Raw genomic sequence first — 19,330 nt, forward strand, 5'->3', positions numbered from 1 at the left:
AACAGTCAGTATTAAACCCTCTATGATGGTCTCTGAAAAGGGCCGAGCCTCCATTCAAATTATGCTAACAGTTCTTTAGAGCAGTTTTGTTTTTCTCTTCATACCACTTGAGCAGAGGTATGACATCCATCCAGAGAAATAAAGACGTTCTTAAGAGTGTGAGATTAACATGAAAATGCAAGACTTGCAAAATTCATATGCATGTATATGTGTATATGTATAAGTCAAAAGTTAAATGGAATCCTCTGGAGGCTAAAAAAGATGGCATGTCAAAGAGTTTCTTTCCACTTTCAGGAGATTTAAACCCTACTTAATCTTTTGGGTATCACTTTAAAGGGAGCTTTGTAGAGATGTAATTCACTTTTATACATTTCACCCATTTAAAGCATACAATTAGTTTTTAGTATCTTTAGAGGTATGTGTAAACATCACTACAATCACTTTTAGAACACTTCATAGCCTCTAAAAAGTCCAGTACCCTTTAGTGACACCCTCATAGTTCCTTGTTCCCTTTCCCCATACTTCAGCAACCACTCATCTTTCTGTCTCTATAGATTTCCCTCTTCTGGACTTTCATATGATTGGAATCATGCAATCTTTCTTCTTCTGTGATTGGCTTCTTTTATTTAGCATGATGTTTTCAAGGTTCGTCCATCTTGTAACATGTAGCAGTACTTTATTTCTTTGCATACCCGAATGACATCCCATTGTATAGATAGGTTGCATTTTGCTTATACATTCATCTGTTGCTAAATAATTCAGATTATATATTCTCCCTTAATTCTATACAAAATCCCAAGAGGGTTATCCATCTTGATCCCTGGAAAACTGAAGTAACATTGTGTATCATACTAAATTACTAAGTGGAGCTGCTGGGATTTAGATGCATGTGGCCTTCTGCAGAACCTGCACTCTGTTCATGTATGCTCTACTCCCTTAAACATGTTTATCATAGGTGGACCAATAGTTTCACTTCCAGGAATTTTTCAGCAGGCAACAATCAACTACTTACAGAAATATCAATATACAAGAGTTATTTATTGCATCATTTGTAGAAGTGAAAATTTGAGCTTAACTGTACCATATAATAACTGTGGATGTGTTAAACTATGGTACATCAATGCTATGGAATATTATGCAGCCACAAAAATGGAGTTTTCAAAAAATGATACAGAAAATTGAGGAGACTATAGTCTTAAGTGTAAAGAAAAATTATAAAAAATATTATGTATAGTTATATACAACAGATCCCACTTTTTCATATGTTTACCATTTGTAAAATATGTATCATAATATCAACTTCATGGGGATATTGGGAAGATTAAATGTGTCAATATATGAAATGTGTTTAGAGCAGTATGTATGCACATTTACCTGTTAGCCACAAACACACACACATACACACACAGAGAGACGAATACCAAAGAATAAATAGATACACACAAAAATTCCCAGCAGAAAGATTGTGGATGAGTGTCATTTTTGAAAAATATTTTTCTCTGTATTTTCCATCTATTCCATAAGAAGCACCAAAAGGTTAAAATTGGTGGAAATAAATGTCTTAAAGACAAGTAGTAAAGCAATAAAACAAACAATCATTTTGTTTAATCTTTGTTTCCATCAGATTGAGGGACAATTTGAACACAAGTAACCACTTCAGGTTTATCCTAGAACAAGAGGTGGCACCATAAAAATCATTCCACAACTCTTACATCTCTAAGTGTGAAAAAGTGATTTCTGTTTATAGACTGAAGCCTGTTTTGAAAAGGAGATTACCAAAATGATCCCTGTAAAAAACCAGATGCTTAGCAATCTTGAAATGTACGGTAGGATATGTGAGAGAGTACTTTTGCCACCATCAGATGTTGCTTATTAACCCCCCACCTAGCAAAGCACGCATTTAGACTAGGGAAGAGCCTGTGAAACTATTTTCTTCCCAGGAGACAATTTGTTTGGTATGTCAGTTGCAGAAGACAGTTTTCCAAAATCACTCATATCTTCCTCTTTTTAATAGCTCATACTTAATTAACACTATTTTCCCTTCCATTTTAAACCAATATAAGACAGCTGTCAAAAGCTGATTTAAGTAAGTTGCCCCTACTTACTTACTTGCCCTAAGTAAGATTTCATTAGCAATTAAAAGCTTTTCTGTCACTTTTGCATCTTGCAGATACAAAGAAAAGAAAACAAAACCAAACCCGAAGAGGAATTCATTTTCACATACCCACCTGCCTTTCAACGGCCATACCAACACTAATGCAAGAGGCACTTCAATGGTTCTGACTTTTTTTTTTCTAAATATATTCTTATCTGATTATAAAATTAGTACAGGTATACAATTCCTTATCTGAAATTCTAAAAAGTCATAAATAAATAAAGCTCTGAAAACCAGAAGATTTGGCAAATCATTTTGTGGTAAAAGATGACCTGACCTGAGCTGACCTAAAGCTGTATCAATGCCACTCACTGAGCAGATCCATATGTTTTCCTGTGAAATATGAAGGTGCTTGATTATAAGAGGCTGTCTCAGATCCCACGGAAGGTATAGGTTAATATAAAGTGTATGTACCACAGAAACATCCTCAAATTCAAACACTTCTCAATTCTAAATCATATTTGGCTACATGGGTTTTGAGAAAGGGAATGGAGACCTATGTATTCTTATTGAAAAAACATTATACAAAAAAGCATGAAAAGGGGCGCCTGGATAGCTCAGTTGGTTAAGCATCTGTCTTCAGCTCAGGTCATGATCCCAGGGTCCTGGGATTGAGTCCTGCACTGGGCTCCCTGCTCGGTGGGAAGACTGCTTCTCCCTCTCCCACTCCCCCTGCTTGTGCTCTCTCTCTCTCTCTCTCACTCTCTCAAGTAAATAAATAAAATCTTTTTTTTTTTTTAAAGCATGGAAAGTAAAATTAAAATAAAACTGTTATGCTACTACCAGAACCAGCAAGTGTGAATGAACATTTTGGTGAATGTTTTTACTGTTCTTTTCCTCGAGTTATATATACCTAAACATATATTACTGTATAGGTTTTATAACCTTTGTGACTTCTTGCACAATTTAATACTATATCATAAACCTCTTTCATCATATAGATCTACCACATTATCATAATGAGATATTGTATACATGTACTATAACAGATTTAACCCAACCTCTGGTTTTAGGTTATTTAGATATTTGAAATAAATATTTTAGGGTATTTGTTTCAAAGTGGTCACAACTATAAACCACACTGTGTTAAATATCTTAAATTAATTTATTATTTTATTAGATTTCAAGTGGGATTGCTAGGTAAGAGAACAGAACCATATTAAATTCTGATGCATATTTTTTAGACTGCCTTGCAGAAGCACAATACCAATTTACATCTTCAATTGCACTGTGAAACAGTGCTCCTTTTCCCACACCATCACCAGCACTGAGTTTAAAAATCTTTCAAATATTTAACATAAGTCATACGTAGCACCACCCCCCAAACAGTTTTTACTATATCATTTCCTAGAGGGCTTGATTGTATTGGACAATAATAAACTTATCTAAGGAAAGTCATCTAGGGAGATAACCATCTAGCCTGTGTCCTATTCTGTACATTTTTTTTAAAACACAGTCTATTTTATTTAAAAAAAATTTTTTATTATGTTGTTAATCACCATACATTACATCATTAGTTTTTGATGTAGTGTTCCATGATCCATTGTTTGCGTATAACACCCAGTGCTCCGTTCAGTACGTGCCCTCTTTAATACCCATCACCAGGCTAACCCATCCCCCCACCCCCCAAAACACAGTCTATTTTAAATGATTGTTACATAATATATTATTTTCTACTGTAGTTCTAAAATGAGGGAATCATTAAAGATGATCTTTGTGTCCAAACCCTTTCAATAGCCAGACATCATAATAAAATAATTTATCAAGAGTTTTATCAGATAGACTGAAACTACTACCTCCTATTTGTACCACAAAATTAATTCATGTTTTAAGACATGCAATGGTACCAAGCTCTCAGGGAAATGTGCCTATGGGAGTGGGGGACAAGGAACTACTGTGGGGGAGATAAAGTGATAGAAGGTACTTGTTCCTTAATTTACTTACTGCTTCACCGTGGTAAATCTTTCTGTGTCTCATTTTTTTTTTTAACAGATAAAATCTGATTAATTTAACCAGTAGCATAAGGTATTATGAGGATCAAATGAATTATTATATGTGAAAACAATCAGTAAAAAGTAAGTGCATGATAAATATTAGTTGGATTTGAGTAAAAGTGAGTTCTCATGATTCTATTCATTCATTCAACAATAGGTTTGTGTGTGTGTTTCCTCTTATTCCAGGACTCTTCTCATTGATTTTGTTCTGTGAAACACACTTGGGGAAATACAGGTTCTGTTCAAATTGCTACTCTGCTATTCAATGACCTGTTTCTCTTCAAGTTCCTCACTTGCAAAGAGGGGATTTTAATGCCTATTTCAAAGAGTAGTTGTAAAAATTAAAAGATGTAATGTATTTAAAGAACAGAGTGTGGTATACATAGTCTGTGCTTAATCATCTTAATAGTGTTGGTGGTGAGTAGTCTAAATTCCCTCCTCACTGTCTTAAATAGAGCTGAAGCCATACAATACCAACTTACTTCCGTTTTGCTTCTTCTCATGGGTTCATGATCAAAGGTGCTTACTGGCCAGCCATTGCACCAGCTCAGGACAAGTTCAAAGTTTGAAAGGTAGGTGAGAATTAATGAGTTAGACCAATTCTCACCCACAAACAAAACAACAAAAATTAAAAATGTGTCTTCCTGAGGACAACCTTTTTCTTAATAACACAAATAATGAACATATGAAAAATAATGAAATATAGAGATTATGAGAGAATGTGCCATGATTACCAGAAAACCCCAAATAGAAATCTCACTGAATAAAGAGGTTATTTTTAAAATAGCTAGTCTTCTCACCAACAAAGAAAAAAAAATGAAAGGCCATACTTTCAACAAAGTACTTTGCTCTCTAAGGGAAATCTGATTCATAATTACATAATTATAATTTTTTTAAAAGACAATTTATTCTAAGTTAATGTTGAAACCCATTAGTTTTAAAATAACAAATTTTTATAGTGGTGTCTCTTTTATTCATAATGACTACATATTTGCCAACCATTATTTTATACTCCAAAACCATGGTCATTGATATTTAAAGAGCCATGAATATATCATCAAATAAAGACCATAGTTGCTCAATTACCTGGTAAGCTTGAATGCACAATGACATTCAATCTAAATCATTACAGCAACAGAACAGTGAAGTGATTCTGGCATTCAAATGTCTTTTAAGTTTGAATTAGCTATCTTCATGGAAGAAAACAATGCCCCAATTTATTTATGGAAATACTGCCCTTGAAAAGGCCAGGGGTGAATCCCCAAGGAATCACTTGCTCAACTAGTCCAAAAAATTGTTTTCACCCTTCTACTTTCTCATTTTGAACCACAATGGGACCAGGTGGTTCAAAAAGGCACTAACGAGGACTCTCTCTTATAGCTTGAGTAGAAGAGACATAATGACTGAGTGAGCAGCAGTGGCATTATGGGAATTAGCCAGACCCCTTTGTGGATTGTGTTCCTAGTTTCAATAATTGTTCTTAAGAGAGAAAGAAATGCAGTTCCTTGAACCTAAAAATGTCTAGTCTGTGTTTGTGTAGGTGATATCACCTGCTCTCCTGACATTTTGGCATTTGGATTTGCTCATGCAGCTAGATACAATTGCCAGTTGTGTGAAAAATACATTCTGAGTAATTGCTAGGTGTGAAAACCAGCTTTAGTATTTTAAGACTGTTAAGATGGAAGTACTCAATTCTTTTATCTAAAAAATCAATATGTAAGAAGCTACCATATAGTTATCATCTTTGATAAAATGGATGGTGGCTAAATAATAAATTTTTATTTTATAAATTTGACTTCTATATTAAAACCTCTTCCCCAAGTTTTGCAGATTTTTGAAGCATGTTGTGACAGAGACAGTTCAAGTGATTCTTAATATTCCATAGAAAAATGGGGGAGTTTAGATATAGAAAAGTTGTAGACCTGAAGCCACAATATATTCAGAAATTTTCCTACTGTGAAATTTTCCTAATAATGTGAAAATTAATAGGAATTAAGGTGAAATTTTCCTCATAATTAAATTACCCCTAACTTAGATATATTCAGCCTTAACTTCTTTTCACTTGAGATCGTTAGGTTTATTGATAACATCTAAAACTATTAGGCATTCAGATTAGGTTTAAGGGAGTTAACTCCACTTCTCATAATGTTTCCCTATCTATAATTACTCTAGACAGAAAGAAGGACAAGGAAATAGGCTGAAAGATGTAGTCAGCTTAAGAAGCTGTTAACTATGTAAGCAGAACCAGCATGGGTGAGGGCTGGCAGTTTCCACAGGGGGAAGGAATGTGAGAGGATCAGGCTCAAGGCAGACAGAGTTCAAGAATGGAGTCAAAAGATCTTTACCCCAATGATTTGATGGGAATGGTCCCAAAAAGGAGCAGATAAAAATACAATCCTCAAAGCCAAAACTCACTTCTGTTAAATGGAAAAGACCTCTCACTTCATTGGGCAATAGAAAAAACAATCTTTATTTCCTAAAGTTGTGTGAACAAAATTTAAAAAGCTGTTTATATTTCCCATCCCTTGGGGCTCTGTGGTTTATTCTTGTTCTTAGGAGTTCTAGCGTACAATCTGAGGAAAGGATTTATTCTTCTTTTCACCCTGAGGATGATGTTCTAAGAGATTTTCTCCCTTGTCCATGAATAGAGGTTTAGTTCATGGCCAGAACTCTAAGTGCTCTACCTAGATAGGCTTTGTAGCACACCACAAAATAGCAGCCCTTCCTATAATAGAATAAGAGGCTAAAAGTCATGAGGCAATTGCTAAGAAATTTAATTCCAGTATTAATGATTAATCAATTCTCCCTCCTCAAAAAATACTAGTTCTTTTGAGTTCCCAAAATCAGTTACTTCAAGCATCCTCTATTGCAATAAGAACTTCATTAGTTTCAATTCAAAAATGTACTAAAACAAAGGACATAATCTATTAAATAGCACAGATAAGTACTGGTTTATAGTTATGTCATGAAATTGCCAGCCCCTTCCCCTTGTGTTCTCCCTTTCTACCATTCCAGGCTGAAGTCAGAGGCCTGGCTTCTGAACTTTGAGGTAGACTCAAGAAAGGTGTTGCTTTCATGAGGTAACACGCAGATGGAAATATTCTCATACCTTCAACTGCCTGGACCAAATGTTTACTGTTCACTCCGAGGACATGATTACTGTTTTGCCCACTGCTACCAACCAATGGAGTTGTGAAGTCAGCTATTTGTTGGACCACAGGCAGGAGAGAATGTTTGTATTGGCTGCGGTCACCATTTGCAACAACAGCTGATGTCAGGGACCAGTTAGAATAACCAAAAATAGAGTTTAGAGGAGCAAAAAAAAAAAAAAAAAAAAAAAAAAAAATTGCTTTTACTGAGACATTTGCACCAAGAACTAGAACCATTTATCTTCTGGTGGATAGGTCCCCTTAGTTGCTTAGAATGAACAAATGTTTCTATGGTTTTATGGGTCAGCTACTTTTTGAAAGTGATCATGCTAAAATAGTGTTGCCAAATTTGAATAATTATTGAATTTCAAGTTGGTCAATTAGCTATAGTATGAATTAGAATGTTTGACATGCTATGACCCTTCAGAAATTTTATCATCGGTAAAAATAATGCACAGGAAGTGTTATATCAAACAACCCAATTAAATATTGGGCAAAGGACCCGAGTAGCCATTTTTCCAAAGAAGACAAACAAATGGCCAACATGTATATGAAAAGGTGTTCAACATCACTAATCATCATGGAACTACAAATCAAAACCACAATGATATATCACCTCATACCTGTTAGGATGACTATTATTACTAAATAAATAAATAAATAAATAATTAAATAAATAAATAAAATAAACAAACGGTAAGTGTTGCCAAGGATGTGAAACAAAAAAACCCTTATGTACTGTTGGTGAGAATGTAAACTGGTGCAGCTATCATGAAAAACGGTATGGAGTTTCCTCAAAAAACTGAAAATAGAATTACCTCAACAATCTCTCTTCTGGGTATATACTCTAAGGAAATGAAATGAGTACCTTGAAGAGATAGCTATGCTTCCATGTTCACTGAAGCAATGGTCATAATAGCCAAGATAGGGAAATGGCCTAAGGATTCATCAACAGATTAATGGATAAATTGTTATAGATCGATGATAGATAGACAGACAGACAGATGGAAGGAAGGAAATCCCATCATGTCCAACAATGCAGATGAACATGGAAGACGTTATGCTAAGTGAAACAAGCCAGAAACAGAAAGAAAAAATTCATGATCTAATTTATATGTAGAACCTAAAAAATTTAAATACATAGAAGAAGAAAGTAGAAAGGAAGTGGAAGGGATAGGGGAAATGGAGAGATGTGGGTCAAAGGGTGCAAAGTAGCAGTTATGTAGGATGAATAAGTATACATATCTCATGTACAATATGAGGACTATAGTTAAGAATACCGTATTGAATACTGGATTCTAAGAGAGTTCGTTTCAGGCACTCTCTTCTCTCTTTCTCTCTCACACACAGATGTGTGTGCACACGAACACACACAGAATAGTAACTATGTAAGAAGATATGTTTAGCCCAAGTGTCCATCAATAGATAAATGGATAAAGAATGAGTGGTGTACACACACACACACACACACACACACAGGAATATTACTCAGCTATTAAAAAGAATGAAATCTTGCCATTTGCAACAACATGGATGGAGCTAGAGAGCATTATGCTAAGTGAAATAAATCAGTCAGAGAAAGACAAATACCATATGATCCATATGATCTCATGCATATGTGAATTTAAGAAACAAAACAAACACGGGGGGGAAAAAGAGACAAACCAAGAAACAGACTCTCAACTATAGAGAACAAAGTGATGGTTACCAGAGGGGGGAGGGGCAGAATGGGTTAAATTGGTGATGGGGATTAAGAGAACACTTACAGTGATGAGCACTGAGTTATGTATAGAATAGTTGAATCACTATGTTGTACACCTGAAACTAATGACACTGCAGGTTAACTATCCTAGAATTAAAAATTTTAAAACTAAGAATTAGAAATTCATTAAAAATTAAATATATTTTCTAGTTTAAAAAGATAATTAGCATGACTGTACTAATTCATTCACTATGTATATGTATATCAAATATCATGTTATACATCTCAAATATATACAATTTTTATTTAAAACATTTTAAAAGGGTTATATTTCACTAGTAGCCATCACTTTGCTGCTTCTTTTCTTCTCCATTTCACTGCCCTCAAATCACGGTCCCACATTCTGAACAATGTATAGTTCCTCTGACATAAAATATGTAGGAAGCTCCTAGTCTAGACAGCTACCACTGTAATACCAAGCTCCTTTATTGCACACAATCCTTACCTGACTTTCTCGTAATTTATCATTAACCAGTCTTCTGGCTCATATTTCTAACCCATACTCCTATTTGCTTGCCTGTGAGCACCTAGGCTCCCTCATGAGAATTGTCTGCATTTTTCAATCTAGTCTATTTAGTTTTGCTTCTACCTCCAAAGAAACTCCAGTTTCACTCTACTTAGTAGATGGAAGAAAGAAAAATGGTAGCTTACCAAATAGCACTCTCCCATTATCTATCTCCATTAGGTATCCAGACCCTTGTTACAGAACTCAAAAGAAGAATGGAAATTTTAAATAGACCTGGGTGGGAGAGCATGGGCTTAGATACTGCTGATATGTTTCATCTGAACCTCAGAAGTTCAGTAAGAGGTCAACAATTCTTAAGACAGCCTAGAGCATTTATACCTTCATAATACACATCAACATCTAGTCCATCAATCAGATTATATGAGCAAATGAGAAAATGTTACTTGATTCTATTGTTATCACTTCCTCAAAGGCAACTGAATTTTAGAGTTATAAAAAAAAAATCTTGCTGAAAAGCACTCCAGTACTCTTTAAAGTCTTTGTGCTTAAAAAGAAAGAAAATCTCACTTGGGTTTAGGTCAGAAAGCTAAAGAACACTTGAGGAGAAATTAGAACAAAGTGTTTTCTCTTTTAAGCAAAATAATTGTTAAACACACACACACACAGATGCACAAACACTCCGTTTCTTCCATATAAAGACAAACCTGGAGATTCTTCCACACGGCCACTCTTCTATGTAACACCCACACTCCAGGCCCAGCCTTTTCCAGTATAGTTTCCACATCTGGCAGTTCTCCTCCTGTTGTCAGAACCTTCAGAAAACAAAAAGCACTACCGCCAGTTAGAAATGGCGTCTGAATCTTAAATCCCAGAGCCCACAACCATCAGATGAATCCAATTTGAAGATCAATGTTTTCAACCATCATCACCTGCTATCTCACCCAGATTCCAGTTTGCTCCCTCAACATGTCTTTTTTGTTGTTGTTTTTTTATTAAGCGTCTGCCTCCTTGTTTATGACCTATTTGGGGGTTTACTTTACATAGCTCTCTTCTTTCTTGACTGCACATTATGTGAAAACAAAAGAAATGCAGAGAGTAAGTTATCATGTAACCTCTTTAACAAAACAGTAGTAGGCAACGAAGGATATCATCTGGCACAGAGGCGATCTTACAAGTTTCTCTCTGATATGAAGTTCTGGCAATTATATCTAGACTAAAATCCAGTATTGAGTCTATCCCCTGAAAGTTATATATTCCTTTCAATAATTGAGGCTTGAGGGGATTTTACAGAAACATCTTTTTATTTCTGAAATCAAATATTTCCTTCTTCAAAACACCTTGCTCCAGGGACGCCTGGGTGGCTCGGTTAAGTGTCTGCCTTGGGCTCAGGTCATGATCGCGGGGTCCTGGGATCGAGTCCCACATCGGGCTCCTTGCTCAGCGGGGAACCTGCTGCTCCCCCCTGCTTGCGCTCTCTCTCTGACAAATAAATAAATAAAATCTTTAAAAAAAACAAAACACCTTGCTCCAAACCTCATAGCTCCTCTTTCTAAGAACATTATTCTCCCAAACACCCAAGATAAAAACTACGGACTCAAAGATGACCGCTAGTTCCTTGCCTCCTAAGACATTGTAAAGTCTACAATTCTACCATATAACATAACTTTCTACCATCTCCTCCCCTATTTCAGATCTCCCAAGATCTTCAGAATGTCTAAAATCTAAGTGACATCCAGTATTTTCTATGTTCTTTTCCAGTCCTGTCTTTCCAATCTATTTAGGGAGCAAATGGTTATGTTATTTCTTTCATCTGGGCCTTGGCTCTTCTGCCCAGAATACCTACCTCTATGTTTTCCATTTGCTCAACTCTCATTCATCCCTCAGGCAGCAGTACAAATACCTCTATGCTGGAAATCCTTCTGTTTCCACAAATGAAACAACAATCATCACTTCCTCCTCTGAATTCGTATGTTCATAATCATGCCCTCTCTCGTTATTCATCTATTACCTATATTTTTTCTAGTAGACTATAACATCCTTGAAGGTAGAAACAATGATCAATTCAACTTCATTTTTCCATCATCTTCTGGAACGTAAATGGATATTTTAAACATTCAGGTAAAAAAAATACGTTAACATTTTAGTGCTAACACTTTAATAGATAAATTGGTCCTTGATGCTGTCTAAGTAATAAATGGGTCCACATGGACATGGAATAAATCATCACAGCCAGGTGATGGGATTTTACTGTTTTACATTATTGCCATTTACCTAGTCACCTTTGTCATAAATGCCCCTGGCTCTACTCTAAATGGATCAGAAAGGTGTAAAACCCCTCCATTGAAAAGGGACACTTAAGGTTCGAACTGGCATGAAATTCAAATAGGGTAAGGCGGCAAGTAAGGAGGCTTATTTCTTCTATCACAAGTCTAGTCAATTTGACCACCTCATTAATGCATGAAGTTAGCCTGAAACTGCTTTTTCAAGTGGAATGTTACTCACTGCGGACCTTCAATGTCAGTACTCAAGTAGCCTGTTCACACACCTGGTTCACACCGGACGCAACTTTCTCAATCCCTCAGAAATGACCGGCCAACAGTAAATTAATAAATGAAAAGTTTCTTTTAACAGGTTTTTGCATTCATTTGCAAGTTCAGTGAAAACTGAAAAATCAGTTACAGAAAAGAAATTTAAAGTAAAATTGGGAGAAAAGAAAAGAGTATAAAATGGTACACTTTTGATTAAATATAACATAAAAGCAGGAGGAATTAAAAAAAAAAACCTCACTTGGCAAGAGCTGTTCCTCTGGTAGCCCTGCATTCTCAATCAGAGAACTGCCAATGGCTATTTGAAGAAGAAAAACAGGAAACAGAGCTTTTCACAAGAAAAAAAAATATTTGTCAAGGGCAGTTTATTACAGAATGTCATTTCCAGATGACTCCCTTGAACAGAGTAATAAAAATGATTTTAAAAATTAAATACAGTCCTTGCAGACAAATATAAGACTTTGTGTGAAGGCAGACTATCAAGAACCGGGGCTCACCTTCAGTCAAGGATATGAACTAGGGGAAAATAAAAGCCATATAGGAAAAAAGAACATCAAAGCCCAGTGATATTCATTGGCAAACACCGAAGGTTTAACTAGAAATATGTTTACTATTTTAATGCATCAATAATGATTTCTGAGTCTTGCTTATATTAATACACTTTTGTGTTGGCATCCTGCACCAGAACTTTCAATTCAGAGAAAATAACAAACTTTGAAAAGTTTATTTTCCTGAAAGCCAAAGAGCAACAGAGAGACAGAGGAGGAGAGAGAGACAGAGACAGACAGAGAGAAACTGCAGTCTAGCAGGAACCAAAATGCTCTCCTGCAAAAGCAAAATGGTTTGCTTGCAAAAGCGAAAAACAAAAAAGTTGCAAGGTAATAAGTTAACATCTGCTGGAAGGACAGAGACAACTTCAGGTCAAGTAAACTTAATCCCCGGTAGAAGAACAAAATTGTGTCCCCCACCCCCACAAATTCCTATTTGAAGCACTAACTCCCAGTGTGACCGTAGTCAAAGGCAGGGTCTGTGAGGAGGTGAGAAAGGCTAAATGAGGTCTTAAAAGTGGGGTCCTAACCCATTGGGATTGATGCCTTTCTAAGAAGAGGAAGATCTCTTTCTCTCTCCCCGCCCCCCCACCCCTGCATCTGCTATGTGAGGACACAAAGAGGAAGGTGGCCATCTGCAAGCCAGGAAGAGAGCGGAAGAGAGCTCTTACCTAATTGGCACCCTGGTCGTGGACTTTCCCAGTCCCGGAACCATGAGAAATTATTGTTGTTTAAGCCACTCAGTCCATGGCACTTTGGTATGGCAGCCCAAGCTGACCAATACATCCAAGTAAACTGTCAACTTGAATCTAGCCTTAAGAAGAAAGAAATTAGATATGTTTCCACCCATTCAATAAATGAATATTTATCAAGCCTAATCATTGTGCTAGGTGCTAGAATTACAGTGATAAACCAAAGAGCCAGGTACCTTATCTTTGGGAGCTCAGAGACGAGTTGGGACAAAAAAAAAAAGATATTATTTAAATAATCATCAAAAAATGTAATTACCGACTATGACAAAAAGCTTTAACTAAAAGGACCTGTGGGGCCTGATTCAGTGTGAGTGGCCAGAGCAGGCTCCTCTGAGGAAGTAACATTTGAGGTGAGAGAGAAAAAAAATCAGTGTTCAGTTGATGTGGCTAAAGAGCGGGAGAAAGACCAGGGCAGGGCTGGGTAGAGGGGCAGCGGGCTAAGCTGGGGAAAAGGGCCGTGCAAAGGCCCCAAATGTGAGGCTTGCTCTTCCTCATGGATTCTGTGCCTCAGTATTATGTATTGAAGTCTGTGAAATAAAATCTTCTGTGAAAGTATTGTCTGTCCCAGGAGAAACAAAGCGCCTTTTTTTTTAAGGGGGAAGAAAATAAAAACAGTCTTAAAAATTATCAGCGATATTGTGGGGGACGCAAAGATGATGTGACCTATAAGGCAGTGGGTAGCATTTGGAGATGGTGGCTGGAGACACAAACGAAATGAATTCCTTTAAGTTTCATTGCTCTTTCCGAGCTTCTTAACCCAAGTGGCCTGTGATGTTGCCATGGGAACAAATCTCAGCCAAAGAAATCAATGAGTTAAAAATAAGAGTGAAAACAATGGTAACCAACTCGATTCGCCCCAGTGTCCGACCTCTCCAGAACATGTCTCAGTGTGGCTGGGGAAAGTGAGAGAAGAAATGAAGGTTCCTCCCCAGAGAGGGATCTGCTTGGCCCGGCTTTCTCTAGTATGCCAAGCTACACAATCCAGTGTTCCTGCTAAGGGAATCAATTGGAACAGTTCCTTCTCAGGCTCCAATTGGCTATGATTACAGGGAGCAGGAGTGGGATCATGCGAGGGTTTCTTTGCTGAGTGAGGCAGATTTTATGAGAAGGAGCTTTTAGGGGAAGAAGTGATCCAAATCCAGTACAGTTTTACACAAAGCCAGACATGTAGGCTCTTAGGGAACCTTTTAATTCTGCCAAACAGAGATTAAAAATAGAGCTCTGAATATACCACTGAAGCGTCATTCATTTAGCCTGAAGTTTTACCTATCTATTCAAGTTCAGATACACCATTTAGGGGTGACGCTGAAAGTTGATTTAGTCCTTTAAACCTTAATGTGAGGCAGTTTCTTAGATCCTTTCCTGAAGTTTTAAGGGGAGTAGGGTAATTTGGGGGCACTTGGCTAATGAGATTTAAAGGTATAAAGTAAACAAAGACCAAGGAGGTGTACACTGGCCTCATACAGTCAGTAATTTGAAGAGAGGCAGGCCTGATTCTATCCCCCAACATCCTCAGCTTTATTTTCTCCCAGTCCTGGCCCTCCTGATGTATTCTTTAAAAAACAATCACATGGAAGCTTTTGCATCACGTGTTTTGTTCATAGACCTACTTTGAAATGTTAACTTATTTTATTTGCAGGAACAGAATTACAGTTCCTTTTATAAAAGTCAAAACAGTACTTATTGAAGACTCTATTGCCTCTGCATCTGAAGCATCCAAAGAAAGAAGTGGTCTGAGGGAGAATTCAAGTTTCAGCAGCTTTATCTGCAGTTTATTGATTAACAGCAGAAAGTAAAAGTAAACTAGGGCCCTGTCTGAAAATGAACACCCAAGAAAGCCAAGAGGCCACATGCAGAGTGGCAGCAATGCATGGCAGATCTGCTCCATGCCTACGCATTTCTGTCTGCACATGACAGGATGAAAAAATGAACATTTCGTCTCAAACCAATGACCAGAAGATATACACGAAGGCCTCTGATTTAGCATCAGTGTATTAAGTACTTGAAAAATAGGTCATTAAGCTAAAGCAAATTGGCACATGGAATGACCGGGCAAACACAGATGAAAAGTGAGAATTTACTATTTGTGGGGCCTGACTTCTTATTATCACTAAAATAATTTGCTGCTTGTGAGAAGTTATCAGCAGTGTACTAGATAAGGATTAAGGAGAATTACCTGATCATTTCGCTTGTCATCAGCCCAGATGCCATTGTATTCAGTATAGATCTGATTCCTCTTTTCCCTGTCCTGTCTTCAGAAAGAAAGCAGGTGAGGGCGCTTGGGTGGCTCAGTCGTTAAGTGTCTGCCTTCAGCTCAGGTCATGATCCCAGGGTCCTGGGATCGAACCCCGCATCGGGCTCCCTGCTCTACGGGAAGCCTGCTTTGCCCTCTCCCACTCCCCCTGCTTGTGTTCCCTCTCTCGCTGTGTCTCTCTCTGTCAAATAAATAAATAAAATCTTAAAAAAAAAAAGAAAGAAAGAAAGCAGGTGAATTAAGTCAAGCAGGCAACTTAAGACTTTCTTGCCATGTGGGTTGATGAACTTCTTTATCCACTTAGAACATGATGACGTTCACCCTTTAAAAGCAATGCTTTATTAAGGCCTGGCTATTTCCTATTATATCTGTGCCCTTTAGAAAAATCACTCTAAGCTTCAGAGTTTTTACCTAAAAAATGATGTATATAATGTTTAAATGTCCCAATAGATAAAGTATACACCAAAAATGTTTCTTTTATGGCACATTACTGTACTTTGAAAGTAAATAAATGCACACACGGATACACATACACAAACCTTTTGTGCTCCAAAGGAATTTTAGGTTGAGTAGAAGTTCTATATCTTAAATGTAGTGATGGTTATATAGGTTATAATTCAAAACTCACTCGACCGTACTCTTAAATGGATGGATTTTATTACATGCTAATTATACCTTAATGTTGATTTTACAAATGAAAGCAAAAGAGTCACACCAAAAAAAAGATAGTTCCATTTCTAAATAGGGCTTATTAATATCAGATACATGAAAAATAATATCTAAAATTATTCTCATTTTCAAATTATTAGTTGTTCAAATTTTAGGCGTAATTTCAGCCATGTATATGTTCTAGATTTTAGGAAAAAAGCACATAATAAATTTTTTGTACCCTCAGTAGAAGCTCCAAAAATGTTCTTTATCTTCCTTGAATAGGGTTTCTTCCACTTAGGAAAGTTAGATACATTCAAGAGTACCTAAGAGTTGCAAAATACAAAACACAATGTTTTGAGTGATGTGCAAAGTATTAAAATTGGTCCTTACCTTAAGAATCCTGTAATTAACTTTAGATATGTGCTATATGTGCACTGGGCATACAAGTAACAAAATATTAAGTAACAAATGAACTGAGTGGTATAGGCAGTAAGCATACAATGGTGTTTAGAAAGGAATAACTAGTGAGTTTAGAATGGCAAAGCAGGAGAGGCTCCATGGTGGTATGTGTACGTGGGAAAAGTGCCAAAGGCTACATAGGGGTGTTTTCAAGCTCTGGGGAAAACTATGACTATAGTGAGTGTACAGAATTTCCCAGAATGAAGAAAAAAGGGAAGGTAGAATACTTTGAACTTAGCAAAGGGAATCAAAATAATAACATTCAATCCAGCCAAACCATATTGCATGTGCTTTGAAATTGAAACCTACATACCATTAATGAAAGGTGATGACAAAGAACAAAAATAAATTCCAAGTTTTTTATTGGATTTTATTCTGTTACTTACTATAGTACCTCAGGGACTGAAAAGAGAACCTGTTTGTTGAATATCTTCAGAAAAAAAGCCCTTATTTTCTAATGTTATGATGCATAATGCAAGGGACAGAGATTATTTCAGCTTTCTGTTATTCTCAGGCGCCACAAAACAATCCCACAATATTAGCAAATGAATAATTTATTTAATGTATATGTACACACTTGTTCTCAGAGTGATGCTGACACATTATCTTATTGTAGGGGGAGGAAAGATTTATAAAACAAATCTCTACAGGTATCTGTGGTCCACAGACTTTTTTATTGTTGTTTTAATTGACAAAATCCCTTCATCCACTAGCTTACTTTAGAAAATCTGTTGCTTGCATTTTTTGTTTTTTGTTTTTTTTTAAAAAAAGCAATGTAATAAGAATAAGGGGTAAAATCTGTTTCGGAGGAAAGATCTCTCCTCCCCTCCAAATTAGCATCTTTCTTTACCATTTAGTTTCAAAACATATTGAGAAGTAAAACAGTGGCATATGGAGGCCAAACTACTACTTTTAATTTAAGGCTAAGTTAAAAGTGGTAGCTTTGTTGTGAGAACTAAATGCACTCCTAACACTGAATCCCCAAGATTAGGCGGACTTACCCACCCAGTGTCTCTCATAGTCAGAGGAAGCAGAAATTACCCGTGGAAAAACCAAACAACTTGTCCTAGTGGGCAGGTTTACTTTAGTTCTAAAAAGAAGAAGTGGTAGCTCTGAGCTGAGCAGGTAACCAGCAGATACGCCTCTTTTTTTCTTCCCAGTTTTACTAATCAGATAGGTCATTCCACTGCCCCTGGGTTGAAGTGAGTAAAGGGACAGGCAGATTCTGAGTTCCTTTTATAGGCATGAAACATGAAGAATGAGGAGTAAGTGTTCCCCATAAAATTCCCCTACTTTTTTCTTCAAAACCCATTAAACTTTTCATAAAGCAGGAGTGTGGCTGTACGCTTTGGGAGAGGGGACCAACAGTCTATCAGGGAAATACATTAGACTGCCTCTCCATTACCAACCACTGCTCTTTAGGAATCATCCTGGGACCACCGATACTCACTTTAGATTTCGCTAAAATTGAGGAGAACAAAGTATCATCGAAATCAGCTCCAAGGCCCCTCTGTACCCAAGGGTAAAAATCCATTTCCTATTTAGTTTGCCATCCCAGCCACACTATCCACATAGCATTCCAGAAATTCTGCAAGGACATTGAACACATTCAAATAATAAAAATACTCACAAACAGGGACATCCCAATGTGAATGAAAAAACACTCTCCCATTATCAAATTCCAAGGGAGAATGGTTAAATCCACCTGCAAGTTAAAATCCCCAAATATTAAAGTCCCACTGCCTTATTGTTTAGATTCAAATCATTTTGCCCTTTGGCGTGTAGTCCAGACCTCCAAATTTTTAAGTCCAAACTCCATCATTTTCAGCAAAACGTTGGTGGTGTGAAATTGAGTTTCTTTAAGCATTCTCAGAAAAGAGATGATGTTCCTTTGGGATCACGAATTGCAAGGCCAGTTCTCGGGGATTGTTTGGTGTTGAACACTTTCGGGCGCGAATGGGCATGCGTGACGATGAAGCACCGCCCCCACTATCACCAAGTCATGGTGGCGAGTTACACCGAGTCCCAAGAGACATTATGCCCAGCAAAACCACATTCCCAGCCACGCATACTTAATGTTGGAGAGGTCACAGCAAAGGGAGGTGGAGGTCTTCACGCTCTCAGCCTTGACGAGTTACCAGTCACTGGTTGATGCCCAGATGTCTGCTGTCCCACACAGAGGCCCGATCTGAGAGGCCAGACGTCCCCTGCAGTCAGCTTCACGGTGCCCTGATCCTTGACGCCGGCCCACCGCCCGCCGCCGCTGCAGGCAGTCCTCCCACCGCCCTGACGCCACATCCCCACCTGCTCTGGGGCCACCAACCGTCGCAGCAAGCCCTAGCCTGCCTGTCCACATTCCCCCACTTTGACCACGAAGCTGCAGCTTTGAAGAACTTGGCCAGAATTTTCTTCTCCAATCTCACGAGGACAGGGCACACGCTGAGAAACCCATGAGGCCACACGTCAAGGTGGTGCCGCATCTTCCTTCAGGATATGGAGGAAACAGAGCTCAACGACTGCGAGGGCAGCAGAAGGCAACGGATTCTGCGTCACACTTGGAAACTAGTGTGAATCAGTCACTACTGGAACTGCAC

Source organism: Eumetopias jubatus, unplaced genomic scaffold (assembly GCF_037043125.1).
Source record: "Eumetopias jubatus isolate StellerSeaLion01/CBP00866 unplaced genomic scaffold, mEumJub1_p1.0 scaffold_9, whole genome shotgun sequence".
NCBI classification, from domain to species: Eukaryota; Metazoa; Chordata; class Mammalia; order Carnivora; family Otariidae; genus Eumetopias; species Eumetopias jubatus.